This window comes from Onychomys torridus, chromosome 1 (assembly GCF_903995425.1).
Source record: "Onychomys torridus chromosome 1, mOncTor1.1, whole genome shotgun sequence".
Lineage (NCBI taxonomy): Eukaryota > Metazoa > Chordata > Mammalia > Rodentia > Cricetidae > Onychomys > Onychomys torridus.
Window position 1 is genome coordinate 133,830,461 of NC_050443.1, and position 17,354 is coordinate 133,847,814.

Below are 17,354 nucleotides of genomic sequence, written 5' to 3' on the forward strand. Positions count from 1 at the left end.
CAAGAAGAAATAGCAGTCCTCTCCACTAGAGCATAAGGGAATAAAGAAAAGGATTGCATAGAAGTCACTTAAGAAGGATAATGTATTAAGTCCAATCTTTTCATAACAAAACCATATTAGGGAGTGACAAGTTGAGAAGCCTGCTGCAACATGGGATATTCATGAACATACTAGTATGATTCTAACTGTAACAAAAATTATGTTAGCAAACTCCTCCACTGGCTGTTATCACAACAGGAAAGACATTCTAGTATGCCAACATGTTGGACATGAACCAAGCATTTAAATATGAAGTTGAGATTTTTATTCATTATTTCCTTTATTAAAACTCTGTTTCCTGATTTTATATTTATTTTTAACAAAACAGCCTATGACTCTCCACATTCCCCCAGGTGCTCCTGTCACACTGCTTTTCACAGCTCTGTGCTTGTTTTTTACCAATCTCTTCTCAAAAACTAAAAATGTGATGATGAAAAGATTGAGATGGCTTTCTTGAAATACATAGAGCTAGAGAGCAAAAGAAGATATGGAAGTAGCTAACAGCGATACAACAAGGGGTGAATGTGGGTCTGTACAAAATAGCATGTCAGCACAGGCAGACCACATGACCATCCCAGAATCACGCTGGTTTTGTGTCAGAGAGGAGGGAACTGAATGGCTTCTGACCCAAGTCCAGAATGCTTTCCATTGAACTGAAAATGCTTTCATAATCAGTCACATGCTAATCAATCACTTTCTCCATTAATTTAAAAATCTCCAAAGTTGTTAAATGTTCTCTTTTGCACCTGTGAGAGCAGTTTTCCACTTATGCCTATATACTGGTTTTTAATTTTTTGTCTCTAAAATCCCAGGAGCCTTTTCTGTATCTATGATTCATCACAATCAGCAGACTGGGAAAACCATTCCTTTCCTCATGCTCGTTCCCAGCTTCTGTAAACTGTAGTCTGTGAACTCTATCAGGTGCAACTCTTCTTGAACAAGCATATCACAGCTTAGACACAGAAACACAGAGTCTCCTCAAAGGCAATCACCGTGAAAGAGGGTTACAGATTTATTCTAATGATGCTACAATTGCTCAAAGTCATGTCCCATTAGGAACTTCCCTTTGGCAACTACATTTGACATGTGCAATTTCTTTCATTTTGAATTGCTAAAAATGGTGGTAATACTGCACTCCTTCAAGGCTGGCTTTGATTTTTAGAAACAGCCAAAAAAATAACCAGTGATGGTATGCATCTAAAAAAAGCCCTTAATTTACTGGCATCTCATAGTAGCTCATAAACTGATTCATTGAGTAATTCAAATGTACTTGAGCACTGTTATTAGGAATACAGTAAAAAGACACTTTCCTGTGGTGACCTCTTTAATGAAATATAGAACTCTATTCTTACTAATTGATAGAGAAAGACATTTTCCTCTTAATGGAGACATAATATTTATACACCTTTTACGGGATATATTATAGTAGTTTGATATGTCTATACCATGTGTAGTAATTTATTCCTTCAAATATTAGCTTTTGGAAACTCAGAGTTTAACAGACTGAAATATACATTTTGGTTTTTTTTTAATGTTTTTTTTTGTTTGTTTTTTGTTTTTGTGTTTTGACCCATAGTTATCCTAATGTGCTAGAACACCTGAATTCCTCTTTCCTTTCTGTATTTGGTACAACTTTATTTAGATTTTTTTTTCTTTTCCCTTCATTTCTGTCTCCAGTGACCACTATCCCATTAATTTTCTCCAAGGTCAACTACTTTGTTTCCACAAATGAGTGAGAACATGTGGTAGTTGTCGTTCTGTGTCTGGCTTATTTCATTCAATGTTCTTCTTATACACCTGGGCTTTTACTATTATGGAATGTGCCTACAGGAAACATTGGAGTGTTAGGGCCTTTTTGTGTAGGATATCATTTCTGCTGAATACAGAGGTGAGATTGCTGAATCATATTGACATTATGGTTTTAGTTTTCTGAGGAACTGTAGCAAGCTTCCTTGTTGGACTATCTTTGGACTGTCAGCCCATAAATAATGACCCAGAGAGTTATTACTAATTATGTAAGCTTGGCCTTAGCTTAGGCTTTTTCCAAACTAGCTCTTATAATTTTAATTAACCCATATTTTTAAATCTACATTTGGCCAAATGCCTCTGTTACCTGTTCTTAGTATAGCACAACTTACTCCAAGTCTGCTGGTGAAATTGTGCATCTAGATTCTTCCTCTCAATTTCTTTTTCTCTGTGTGGAAGTCACAGCTATACCTCCTGTGGTGGTATTGTGTTCCCCACAATATTGTGCACCCTAATAAATTTATCTGGGGTCAGAGAACAGACAGCCACTAGAACAAAGCCAAAAATGGTGGCTAGAAAATGAGTCAGAGCAAGCCATAGCAGAAGTTGGGCAGTGTTGGTGCATGCCTTTAGTCCCAGCACTTGGGAGGCAGAGCTAGGCAGATCTCTGTGTGTTCAAGGACACAGCCAGCATGGAGACACATGCCTTTAATCCCAGAAAGCGAGCCTTTAATCCCAGGGAGTGATGGCAGAAAGAGAAAGATATATAAGGCGTGAAGACCAGAAACTAGAAGCATTTGACTGGTTTAGCATTTGGCTGGTTAAGCATTCAGGCTTTGGAGTAGCACAGTTCAGCTGAGATTCTGGATGAGGACTCAGAGGCATCCAGTCTGAGGAAACAAGACCAGCTGAGGAACTGGCAAGGTGAGGTAGCTGTGGCTTGTTCTGCTTCTCTGATCTTCCAGCATTCACCCCAATAACTGGCCTCAGGTTTGTTTTTATTAACAAGACTCTGTAAGATTCCAACTACAACCTCCTGCCTAGCTATTGGTCATTCAGCTTTTTATTACACCAATCACAGCAATACATCTTCATACCGTGCACAAATGTCCCAAAACATTTCCTTTTTTTTTTTTTTTTTTTTTTGTCTAAATATAAAGGAAAGGTTTTTAACTCTAACATGGTAACATATACAATAAGAACAATTGCCAGATAAGAATTATACTCACAATGTACAGTCCATTTACATTTGGCAAATTCAGAGAAAGTACTATACTATCTGTCCTATTTTAATGAGTCAAAAGTTCTATACCTAAGCCACTTTCTATGATAACTTGTATTCCACCCTAAAAATGTCTTTTTAGACCTTAAAACATATTCTCAGATAACAACTTAAGCTTTTTGTCTCTTAACCATATGTACTGTACATCTCTTTTGTGAATTTCTTTTCTGAATTCGGTAACAAGAATAACTGTAACCATAGCTATCTAGTCTTCAACCCCATCAAAGACCTGAGAAGGATATAATATTACTTAAGTAAACAGAAAGTGCAGAGCAAACAACTTCCTAAACTATAGAAATGACAGAGATATCTGGCTGCTTAAACTGTCACCCAAGGTTCTTTTGTAATGATGAGGCATCCATCTTTGGCCTACAGGCCTAGAATATCTGAGAGACTTTTCTGTGAACCAGGAATTTTGAAGAACTGATCTGCCTATCTTGCCAAAGTTCAGCAGTTACTTTCTTTTGTGTCCTGCTTGACAAATTTGGACAGCATACTATCAGCAGTTGAGGCAAGGGCAGTTTCTTGTCCAGGGACTAACTTTGCCACAATGAAAGCAAACTCCACATGGAGGTTCTTTGATGTCCATAATCTGAAGTTGATTGGTGCTGCCAGAAGCATGTGTATGTCATTATCATGAAAAGACTTATGTTATTAAAACATCTTAAATGCCATATTTTGTAGGTCTCTGATGTGTTTGAAGACTGCCTATATCTCTGTTTGATCTTGAATGCATATCTAACATGACTACAAGTTTGATTGTTATAAATGACTGTTAACCTGCCTTTCTTAATTAACTTAAATAGTTTGTAATAATAGGTTTCAAGGACTAGAAATTTATATTACATTATTAAATGAGTTGTATAGGTACAATACCTTAAACAAGACTAGAAACATATACAGTATGGCAAAAATAACTAAGTTTGTATTATATTAAAAAAAAAATACCAATGTAAAATATTTAAGACCAGAAGGTGTTTTTTTAGCTTAAAAGTAGATTCAATAATCAACCCTTTTGTCCTGTCATTTCTATATCTCCCTTTTCTTTTCAGAACAATATTCCTGAATCTAATCTCCTTTGTTCAGCTTTCTTCCTGACCATTACCAATAACAACTTGTAACCAACCACCCTAAATGAAGATAAACATGCATAATATGCTGCATGATAAAAAGCCACCCATTCCACCTCTTGGGAATGTGGGTATCATGTTCTCTAGACTGCTTTCTGCTATCTGGGAGTCATGGCATCTCTAGTGGACCTTGAGAAAGTTGGGACAAGGTCAAAACCTTGGAGAGGTAGCTATATTATGTTTTGTTTGGTCTCTGTGTGATGGAAAAGTGTAGAGCTTATTTGAAGTCTTGACTGGGTAGTCTGTGAGGCTGGACCATCTCAACTAGCAGCTTTGAAGTTGTTCTAGATGCAGAATTTTGAGGAAAATGCAACAGAGGCATTCTGAGAGGCTTAATCACCTGAGTTACTTATTTTCATTGGTGTCTTGTCCTTTTTATTTTCTGAAAGCACACAAACTTTTAAAGGTGACATGTATGTATGTGTGTGTGTATTAATACAAGTATGGAATGTGCAATGTTCTGGTGATTTTTTTCTTTTGTTCTATGTGTGAGCAGATAGAAGGCATCTGTTAACTTTATAAGTCTGTTTGGACCATATAACCAAATTGTCATGAGGATTCTGTAGCCAATAAGATTTATCATGTCTCATCCAGTCTCGGAGCTCCTCCCATGTAGAGGGATCAGCATGTATGTCACCTGTCTTGTAGTTTTTCCTCATCTTTTTCTTCATGTCTATAGCTGAGATTTCCAGGAGGTCTCCCCTGATCAAATCTGGTTTTATTAATTTTGAAAAAAAATTTTTTTGCTTACTGTGGAAATAAGAGCAAAATCTCTCCCCCAACACAACATATTTTTTGACTTCCATTCTGAACTTAAGACATTCTTAAAATATATAGGTTGGTTTAATTTAGCAGTTTCCATAAGCCACTGTCTCTTAGCAGCTATTGTTTTTCATTAGCATTTAAAAAAGTCAAAGTCAATTAAGCACTATACAGGATCCAGACACCCTGTGCATTTCCTATCTTTATGTGGCTTTTTCCTTTTATATTACTTTACTTTCTTTTTAAAGACTTCATTATTATTAAACTATTTAATTTTCTATGACTGTCTATACCCATTTTTTTCTTTCTTCAGCATCTAAGTGCATTTTTAAGCACATTGTAACCAGTTCAGCTATCGTTTCAGCTTGAATCTTGCTTTCCGCATATCTGTAGCCTCCTCTGACCTTGTGAGCCAAATCTTAAACTATTAGGCTGCTGGTGTGAAGCTCTGCTTAGCAGACAGTGCACTAATGGCTGGCTCTGCCCCTGTTGGTTCTGTGAGAGCCTAGTCTTAGGCTGATGAGTACTGCCCTGGAGCCCCATTTACCTGCCCCAGCTGTGGGAAGTTGTGTCTGCACTGAGGCAGGCATTTCTACTTAGTCTCCTAGTAGCCCATAGGCTGCTCAAGTACTCAGCTGTATTAAAGGGGCAGTACCTCTGTATGCGGAGCACCATGAACCTCAGTCACCAGGAAGCTGTGTTGGATCTTTTTTTTTTTTAGGTCCTATGTGGATTTACTTGCCCTACATTGGGCATCAAATGTAGCCAGCTTGCTTGTTCCACTATCTTTGGACTGCTAGCCTGCAAATAATGAGCTAGAGACTTACTATTAATTATAAAAGCTTGGCATTAGCTTAGGCTTTCTCCCAACTAGCTCTTATAACTTAATCAACCTGTGTTTTGTTTTTAAATATATATTCTGCTATGTGGCTCAGTTACTTCTTCTTAGTATGACACATATGACTTGCTCCAAGTCTGCTGGTGAAATTGAGCATCTATATTCCTCCTCCAAGTTTCTGTTTCTCTGCCCAGAATTCCTGGCTATACCTCCTGCCTAGCTATTGGCTGTTCAGCTTTTTATTACACCAATCACAACAATACATCTTCACAGAGTGTACAGATATTCCATTACAGGGAACCTTCATGTGTACTTCCACTCCAGCTGTTCTAATTTGCATTTCTACCAAGCATAGAGTGTTTGTTCCTCTTCCCCTACCCCTGCACTGGCACTTACTATTTTTTTTTCTACAAATGGGGATTGATGCCTGGCTTCTCCATTCTGTTCCAGTGGTCTATGTCTATTTTTATGTAGGTACCATGCTGTTTTGGTTACCATAGTTTTTTATTATGTTTTGAAGTCAGATATTATGAAGCATCCTAACCCACATACAGAGGCCTCAGAATCGCTTTGGCTATTCTGGGTCTTTTGTGATTCTATATGGATCTTAACAAATCCTTTCTATATGTGAAGTCACTGGTGTTTAAATGAGATTTCCATTAAGTGGACAGACAGATCACTTTGTATAGTTTGTTGTTTTTAACAATATGCATTTTTCTGATCTATGAATACATTATTTCATTCCATTTTTTGGCATAAATGTATTTTATTGGCATTTCATTTTTTGTTATTTATTCTTCTCTCTTATATTACATCCTGGCTACAGTTTCCTCTCCTTCGACTCTTCCCAGTCACCTACACATACCTCTTCCCCAAATCTTCTCTTCTTCCATTTTCCTTCACAAAAGAGAAAGCCTCCCAAAGATATTAACCAACCACAGCATAACAAGTTACAATAAGACTAGGCACAAACTCTCATATCAAAGCTGTATACGATAACCCAGTAGAAGGAAAAGGGTCCAAACAGTAGGCAAAAGAGTCAGAAACATTCCTACTCTTGTAGGAATCCCACAAGAACATCAAGCTATAAAACCATAACAAACATGCAGAAAACCTAGCCCATACCTATACAAGCCCCTTGGTTATAATTTCAGTCTCTGTGAGCCCTTTTGAGCCCTGCTTAGTTAATTCTGTGGTCTGTACTCTTGTGGTGTCCTTGACCCCTCTGGTTTCTGTAGTCCTTCCTCCCCTTCTTTCTTGGGGTTCCATAAGCTCTGCCTAATGTTTGGCTGTGGGTATCTGTATCTGTTCCTGCCAGTTGCTGGATGAAGCCTCTCTGATGATGACTGGGCTAGACTTCAATCTATGAACAGAGTAGAATATCATTATGAATCATTTCATTGACTTTATTTATTCATTTATTTATTTATTTATTTATTTATTATTTTTGGCCAGTCATATTTGGTTCTATCATAGGTCTCTGGGCTATCTAGCCTCTGGCTGTTGTCCATTCAGGCAGTGTCAGGCATGAACTCTTACTCCTAACAAGAGCCTCAAGTTGGACTACTCATTGGTCGGCCACTCCCACTAGTTCTGTACTTCCATTACCCCAGTACATCTTGCAGGCAGGACAAATTATAGGTCAAAGGTTTTGTGACTAGATTGATGTCCCAGTCCTATCACTGGAAGTCTTGCCTAGTTACAGAAGATGGCTGGTCCATCATCTCTCCCACTATTCTCTCCCTCTACTGTCCCACCTGATCCCTCCAATTCCAATCCCCACCAGCCTCCAGTGTACCTGTGATATCTATTCTATTTCCTTTTCCCAGGGAGATCAATGTGTCTCCCCCTTGAATCCTCCTTGTTACTTAGCCTCTCTGGGTTTATGAATTACAGTATGATTGCCCTTTACTTAACAGATAATATCCACTTACAAGTGAGTACATACCATTTTTGTCTTTCTGTGTCTTTGTTACTTCACTTGGAATGATTTTTTCAAGTTCCATCCATTTGCCTTCAAATTTCATAATGTCATTGTCTTTGTCATGTTAGTACATATATAAATGTATAAGTGTATCACATTTTCTTTATCCATTCTTCAACTGAGGTACATCTAAGTTGTTTCTGGTTTTTGGCTATTATAAATAAAGCTGATATGAACATAGTTGAGCAAGTGTCCTTGTGATAAGATGGAACACCTTTTTTTTTAATTCAAATGGTCATATAGTTGGGTCTTGAGGGAGATTGATCGCCAGTTTTCTGAGGAACCTCCATACTGATTTCCATAGTAGCTGTATAGGTTTGCACTCCCACCAGCAATAGAGTAGTGTTCCCCTTGCTTCATATCCTCTCAGCATGAGCTGTCACTTGTATTTTTTATCTTAGCCATTCTGACAGGTGTAAGAAAGAATCTCATAGTCATTTTGATTTGCATTTCCTTGATGGCTAGGGATAATGAACTTTTTTTAAAGTATCTTTTAGCCATTTGATATTCCTATGTTGAGAATTCTTTGTGTAAATTTGTTGATGTCTAGTTTCTTGAGCATATGATTTAATTTCTATGCTTCTATTCTTGTTATTCTAATGCAGTTTTGCTTCATTATAGTCTAAGACATGTTATGACTTAAACTTTTAAAATTAATGTTTGATTGTGGCCAAATACATGCTTTCTAGAGAATATTACGTGCTTTGGAAAAAGGAATGTATGACATGCAATTGGAGAAATGCTCTATGAATATTTCTAAGTTTATTTGTCTTAGATAGTAGTTCAAGATTTGTTTGCTGATTTTATCTCTGTATAATTTGCCTTCTATGGAAAATGGGATATTAAAATTCCTTTAAGAATCTGTTAAAGTCCCTTTAAGAATCTATTTTCTTGCCAGGAGGTGGTGACTCACTCCTTTAATCCCAGCACTCAGGGGGCAGAGCCAAGTGGATCTCTGTGAGTTCGAGGCCATCCTAGGCTACAGAGTGAGATCCAGGAAAGGCTTGAAAGGATTTGGAACTGTCCATTGTAACTTAGTAGGCTTATCACTAAACATAACTGAAGACAATTACCACCATTCTCTCAAAATCAACCACCAGCTAATATTATATCAGGGAGAGGTAATACCCTTTGAGCCCCACTGTGATTCATGATCAACTAATGAAAGCCCTAGCCTTATGCATGCCCAGTAGTGGCAACCTCAGATGATGCTGACTCATGCTTCCAATGGATGTACCATTTTATAGCCCTTCTCCCAATCATCCTGCTCTTATTCTCCTTACATCCCCTCTTTTACCATTTCCCTGGGCTTTATAAGTGATGATATAAACTACCTATTTAGGGTTAAGTATTCAACTGTAAACTCAAGAGACTCAAGGTGCTACAGATATTGAGAACATTTGTATTTTTTTTTTTTGCTGAGTTGATCCTTTATCAATATATAGTGAATTTTGTTTCTCTCACCAGCTTTTATTTAAAGTCTACTTTATCTGATATGATTATAGCTTGTCATACTCACTCTTGATTTCTATATACACCTTTCCCTTTTTTAAACCTTTCATTGTAGCCTATGTATAGTTTCACCAGCCACATGAGTTTCTTATAAGTGGCATATAAATAGGTATTCTTTTTTAAAATAACATAATTTAGACAAGCTGTGTCTCTTAACTGGTAAATATAATCTACTTACTTTCAAAGTTACTATTTTTAATTTTTACTTTTAATTAGCATACCAAATATTATGTTTCATTATAACATTTTAATACAGTTTGTTAATGACCCTCCCCATCCCTATCCCCATGATACCCTTCTGTTCCCAGTAGCCCTCTTACTGCTTTCTTATTACATTTTTCCTGTTTTCCTTCCTGTCTTCCTTGACACATCTTTTCCCTTCTCATGTTCATGTCTCTGGTTTCAAGGTTATTGTTGACAGGTAGGAACTTCCTCCCATCATTTTGTTATTTTCTGCTTGTTTTATAAATTATGTATTCCTTTCTACCTCACTGTTTATATCTGTGATATGGTAGGTTTATGTCATGCTAGAGTTTGATCTCTTTTTCCTACCTTTTCTTGCATTATGTTTTGTACATCCATATGTTATCATGGCATATCAAGCATGATTGTGTTTATCAAAATTTGTTTCTGGTATAATACTCCACTTTGTGATTAGATAGTCTGTGGTGATTCACTTCAACTCTATTAACTTGAGAAAGATATTTATTTCTCTATCATCCCTAAAAATTTTTTGTTTGTTTACTTGTTTTTGTCTTTGTTTGGTATAGTATCTTTAACTGGCAGTTTTCTTTTACTTAAGAACTTTGAATAAGCCACACATTCTCTTTTAGCTGTTAAAGTTTCTGCCCAGAAAACTGCTGTAAGTCTAACTCCCTTATATCTGACTTAATGCAGGTTCCTTGCTTGTTTTTAGAATTCTATCTGGAGCCCTTGACAGTTGAACTATGTAATGTTCCTTGGGTGATGGTATTTTGGGGTTGAATCTAGTTGTGGTCCTTTGAGATTCTTATATCTGGGTATCAATGTCTTTTGTAAATTTTTGGATGTATTTTTCAACTCTGATTTTATAAAATAGGTTCTCCAAGCATATGTTCTTTTCTTCTCCCCTTGGGATTCTATTCAGGGAAACATTTCTTTGCTTAAAGGAGTCTTATAAACCTCATGGGCTTTCTTCTTTTTATTTTGTTTTGTTTTGTTTTTTTCCTTTTTGAACTCAAAAGTTCTGTCCCCATCCACAAATTCAAAGCTTCTTTCTTCTACCTTTTCTGCTACATGGTGTAAGCTTTTCATGACATTTTCATTTCCTTGATTAAGATTCTAACTTCCTGATTTCAAATTGATTTCTTTTTATGAGTTCTGCCTTTTGGGTGAATTTCTCATTTATTTCTTAAATTAATTTATATTGTTTATCTGTTTTCTTTTGCACGTCGCTGAGATTCCCTTGGATTTAGTTGGAATTCCCTTTCATGAATTCCATAGGTATCCTTCAAACTAGGCTGTACTTAGAATTAAGTATCTTTTCTTTGAGAAGTATCACATTTCTCAAGTGTCCATAAAAATGTCTGTGTAAGAACAGTCACCTCTTCAACCTTTGTGGAGTAGCTTTTGTAAGACAGCTTTAGATGAGGTTTAAAGCATCAAGTACTTTGACTTTGAATATAGGTGAGCTCAAAAGTATCCTTTGATTCCTTCCATTTTGGTCCACATCAGCAGTGTTTATGAGTTTTGTAATAGTCTGTTACAGTTCATGGAACTCTCTAGATGACTTTGCAGTTAACATAGGTTTCCAAAGACACGTTCTCCAGGACCCACATATGAAGCTCTGAAGGTACTGGGCTTATGGCAACAATTGTCAGTCTGGGTAGAACAGATTATACAGAGTCTGTTCTGTAGCCGGAAGTTTCTCTGGTCCTGCCAGGTAAAAGTTCCAGTGTCACCACATTTAATCCATGAGACCTAGGCAAGGTGACAATCACATGGAACGACAATCACAGGAATATGTATACCCATGCTACAACCTAGTGTTACCTATATATACCCCAGAGAGCTTTGGGAATTTTCTTCATAGCACATGTACTGAGTACCATATCTTTTGGTATAAAAATTCTTGGTATTATTTATGGTGTTCCTTGGATCTGGATACAGCACCATGTATAGTACTAAAATTTGGAAGAGTTGAAATCAATGTGATAAGCCCATGTATCAACTAAAATTGCCCCATAGGACCTGGGCAAAGATGCTTTTTACACTCCTTACTTTATGGCTGTGGTTACAAATGTCACAGAAACAAAAGTAACTTTGCTTGTCTTGTGGGCTGTCAGTAAAATCCCATCTTATTTTGTAGTTACAGAATTGATGGGTCAGCAGGCCTAGGCACCATTCACATTTATCACGAAGGGTCTGGTGATAGTCTCATTTACATACTGTGGGTTAGGGGCTATACCTACTCCTTAGTAATCCTTGGAATAACCTATGAATGGTTCCATGAACAGAGCCTATGAAAAGTGCTGTGGGATATCTTTCTATATGCTATGAATATATGTTGCTCTGATTGGTTGATAAATAAAGCTACATTGTCCTATGGCAAGATAGTTTATAGGTAGTTGGAAAATCCAGACAGATATAGGGTGGGAAGAAAGCAGAGGAGAGAGATGACAGCCTGCTGCCAGGAGAAGCAAGATGTGAAAGCACTGGTAAGCCTTGGAATACTTGGCAACTTATAGATAAATAGAAATGGATTAAGTTATAAGAGCTAGCTAGCAAGAAGCCTGCCATAGGCCATGTAATTGGTAATTAATAGAAGCCTTTGTGTAGTTACTTTATAAGCAGCTGTGGGACCTCAAGCCAGGCAGGACCAGAGAAATGTGGGACTGCAGGGTGGGCAGGACATGAATGTCAATGTTAGTTCATGAGTGACAAGTGGTGATGAGGACAAGGCTCTTTGTATTGGTAATCATGGCTCTGGAACTGCAGGACATAAATGAGCTTTTATCTTGGTAACACTTTATGTACCAGAATCATAGGCCTAAGGCCTTGAGCTGTGGCTAAGATTTTCCCTAGTTGTTGTGGGGCAAGTGCAGCAAGTGCTAGATTTCAAGCAGTGATAGTTTACATCCTGGAGCTAAAGGGTTCCATGAACTTTTTCACAGGTGTGACACAGTTGATGCTGTAACTTTTTGCACCAGTGGATGTGGTTCTTCCTACATGCCTGGGAACAAGAACTTCCCTAGGTCCTACAGATCTGGTGGCTGATGATAGCTTCTCTACCTGATACCTAGTAAGCACATTTGTTTCAGGGCTTGGAAAACTGATAGTTGTGTTTCTGGATCTATAGGGTATACTTGGAACATGCCTCAGTTTCCAAGCACAGGTGTGGATGGTGCTGGAGTTTTATAACCAGCTGCCATGGTCCTAAGGTTGTAAGCTAGGGAGTAGAGCTTTTCTTCTTCTAGCAAGGCACATGCTAATGGGACTCACGATATTCTGCTTGTGTCTATGGTAGTCTTTGGACTTGACCCTGTATGACCTTGAGGGGTATTTCTCTCCCCCATGGGACAAGCACATGGTCAAGGCTTCTAGCAACTCAGGGGCCCATGATTGTTCCAGAGGAGAATGGTGTCTAGCAGAGGCTGTTGTTTCAGGTTGGCTTTGGGGGCATGAGTTCCTTGTTTTGAGCAAAGCAATTGTTCTTTAATTTGAACAGCTACCTACATTGGATTTACAAAGCCTGTGAGGAGTGTGTAATTCTCCGACAGTTAGAGCTGCAGGTGGGCTGCTATGATTGAGGTCACTGCCACTTTCCCATTCTCCTTCTGCTCCTCACTCACCCCTACCTCTAACCAGCAAGGGAGCAAGAGATGAGGTTGCAACTGACATTTACCATGCTTAATTTGGGTTGCTATGCTTTATGCTGACTTCCAGACTTTTCTCCCAATCTTTCTCCTTGCAATACTGTGTGCCTTGCCCTTACTATAGCAGATCATGCACTAAACTATTTTCTTTTTCTGCTTTCATTTGGATCTTTCTTTCCATTCTTTCTTTCTTTCTTTCTTTCTTTCTTTCTTTCTTTCTTTCTTTCTTTATTTATTTATTTATTTATTTATCCCTTTCTGGTACTGGAGAATTATACTCAATCATACTGGGGCCTCAAGAATACTGGGGAAGTGTTCTGCCACTGAGATACATCCTTAGTCCATTCAAAAGTGAATGGTTTCAGTAATAGAAAAGGTCCTAAAAGAAATACATTAACCATCAACATAACTTTAGCAGGCATCCCCTGTATAACTAAAGTAATTGGGTTCCTAATCTTGGTGAAAATAAGCACAGTGAGTAGGTGAATGTGGAATGCAGTTTATGATTCATAGCAAGTAGGAAGAGCAAGGAGTTATTACAAAGCCATGGTATTACTAAAGAAAGAGTGCATGGGATTACAGTGTCTACACATATTATAGGTAAGTACATGTAGGGCTGGACATATTATGGTGTCTACACATATTATAGGTAAGTACATGTAGGGCTGGACAATTCTAAGCATGTTCAATTTAAAGGTGATGTACAAAAGCTGGGCATACTCATGTCAGTATTATAGTGAGCTATGTTTACTATAGGTCACTTGAAAGAATAGTCAGTGACTCAGTGGCCTGCGCTGGTTCATTATAGGTTTCTGCAAAGAGTTTCCACTGAGATAGGAACAGTTTTGAAGGTGCCATTATGGTCTTTTAAAGGACTGTCTTCTTCAACCCCCATGTTTGTAAGAATTTGTCCTAAAGATGCCCACCTAACTGAGTAAAAAGCTACATGAACATACAGATTTGATGTCTATCTACCAAGGATGTATTTTCTAAGTTAAGTATAGTAGTCACATGACTTCTGACACTCCCAGAGCCCTTAAGAGCCTTTCAAAAACAAGAATTGTAGAAATGTGGACATTTCAAAAATTAATGTAGGATTCTATATTCTTCTTAGAAATCTAGGATTCTTAAAAAGAAAATAAAATATGTTAAAAATTTATCATCTTTGAGGAAAAAACAAAGTTCTAAAAGGATACTTAAGCAACAATTACCAAATAGTACCCAGTCTGGTCTCAGCTTCCTTCAGCTCTTACTCAGTACTCATGACTCCTGGATCTGGTACTTTTTCTACAAGTAATATAACATAGTATCCTAGAGCTTATGGCAATCATGGAGTCTTTCTGGTTTTGTACAGTTATTCTCACTAATCATTACTTAGTAAAGCAAGGGAGAAATGGAGGAATCTAATGTCAGGTAGATGCCACACAGGTCTCTGATGCAAAAGAGTTATATTAGTTTTTATTCTTGTTTTGAGTGTTTATTGTCACTTCTTTGAAAGTAAGAGAAACAAAAAGAAATCCAAATCACAGGGTAGGTAACTGTAGCACACTCAAATCCCCCTCGAATGAGTATAAAATGGCCAGGCCATGGTGAAAACAATCTGGCAGCTGTTCAGAATGTTATAAATAGAACTACCACAGGACCCAGAAGCTGTACTCCTGGGTATACATACTGTATTATTTTCATTTCTGTTGCTGTGAGAACTTACCCGGGCACAAACAAAACAACTTTGAGGAAGAAGTGGTGTATTTGGCTTATAACTCTAGATTAGAGTCTATCACTGAAAGAGAATCAGGGAGGAACTTAAAGCAACCAGTTATATCCACAGTAAAGAGAAGACAGAAATAAGTACATGTGTGCCTAAACACAGCTTGTTTTTTGATTTTTTTTTTCCTATTCTTACACAGTCCAGGATCCAAACCATGGAATGGTGCTGTCCATAGTTGGCAGCCTTTTCATCGATGTAATGAAGAAATTCTTCACAGACATGCACAAAGGCCAATCTGAACTAAACTGTGACTCCCTTCCCAGGAAATTCTAGATTGTATCAAGCTGACAATTAAAATGATCACACATACTCAAGAAAACTGGAAATTTATATCACACAAAACAAATGCACATGGATCCCATAGCATCATTATTCACAATAAATAAAAGGTACAAGCATAGCCAGGTGTGGTGGTGCATGCCTTTAATCCCAGCACTCAGAAGACAGAGAGGCATGTGCATCTCTGAGTTTCAAGGCAGCCAGAAATACATAGTAAGATCCTGTCTTTTAAAAAAAGTGCAGCCATCCCAAACCTATAAATAAATATGTTATATCCATACAATAGATATTATTCAATCATGAAAAAAGATTTATGCAATTAAATGGCTGATACTTTAAAACATAGTACTAAATGTACAGTCACATTTATATGAAATTCCCAGAACTGGAGATTCTTATGAGTTTTGAGTAGATTAGTGACCAAGGCTGAGGTTTCTGGTGCTGGAGGGGGAATGTAAGATGAATGCCAGTAGGTATAAGATTCTCTTGTGAAGTAATTACATGTTCTAAAATGTGTCTTCATGGTGATTTTACAACTCTGATATCCTAAAAAACACTGAATTATATACTTTAAATAAGTGCATATGTGGTATAAGAAAGAAGACTAGGTGTTCAAGGTCATCCACAGCTACAGAATGAGTTTGAGGTCAACCAGGGATCCATGATACACTGTCTGGAAAAATAACAAAATAATTTTATCTTAATAAAATCACAAAATCCTCAGGGCTACAGCTTATTATTTCCTCTATCTCAAAGCCATGGAAAATGATAGCACTTTACCATTTAAATTTTTTTAGCATTAATTTTTACAATTTGACATTCTTATAATGATATGACCTAGACTTTTGTGTATATTCTGCCTAATAATTACAGGAGCTTTGCAAAACAGTGTTTTTAGACACATAGTGCTGCTGTCAAGGAATACTGTAGAGAAATTTAACTTAGAATAATGTTATGTACTTATGTGTGTTTATATTCAGATACAACCTCTAATCACATTATATAACATCAAACTTATAGGAAAAGGAAAAAGTAATAAGTAAAAATAATGGACTCTCAACATTGATCAAGAAAAGAAGGTCAAGAAATTGAAAGATTGTAAATGACAGACTTCTATCTAAAAGTTTAATATTATGCATCTGTCACATTAATAGCACCCAAGTCACTGCACTGACCCATGGGGAAAAGCTTAATGTAGACACTAGCACATGGACTTTGGTCTCTATTCCCCACTAAATAAACTGGTCCTCTTAAAGTATTTTTAACTGGTAGAAATCAAGCAAGCCTGAGAAATCAAGGTAACACTGCTTTAATAAGCAAGCTACATGTTCAGAGCTGATTAGAACTAGCTGCCCGTGAAAGGCCATGGGCTCATAATGATTAAAGAGGATGAAATTATAATGTGTGCAAAACTAAATCATTATTTACTATTGTAAGGCAATTTACCAGTACTGAATTTCTAATATGTATTAAAAGAAATGTATATAATTAGAACAAATTGAAGAACAAATAAAAAACCAACCCAATTGGTTTAATTGATACATGTCCTCCCCTTCATTAGGTAATTCAAACAGTGACTGTACACACAGCAATAGATTTTGTATATTCTGCCTGAGATGTAAACAATGTTTTAGAAAAACACAAAGACTAGGTCTACAGAGTGGCCACTTATGGCAGGGAGTAGGAAGTTTGACTGGAGGCAGGGACTGTCCTTCTCTGTATGTATGTTTGACTCTTTTTTATTTTACTATAAACTGACACATTATTTTGCCTGTGTTATTGTCTACCAACTATGTGCCAGCACCAACACAAACCCTCACACCAGCCTTACTCTGCCAACATATTCATGACCATGACCACCAAATAAAGAGGTAGAAAGTAGCATAGGAGTCTATGTAACCTGGCATAGCCATGGGTGTGAGTAGGTGTAAATAAAATAAAAATTTTGACAGACCACAGCTCATTCTTTCTAGTCTGGGAACACATCTCATTGTTATTATGGAAAACCATTGAGAGATAACTTCAAACCCTTTTAAGCTTGGATAATCTAGCATTGATAGTAATGTGTTTGTGGAGGGCATTTGAAAGAGTCATTGTGAGAATAAATAGGCTAGCAATCACAAAAACCTTTCAAGTGACCCATTGAATATACTTTCTTCA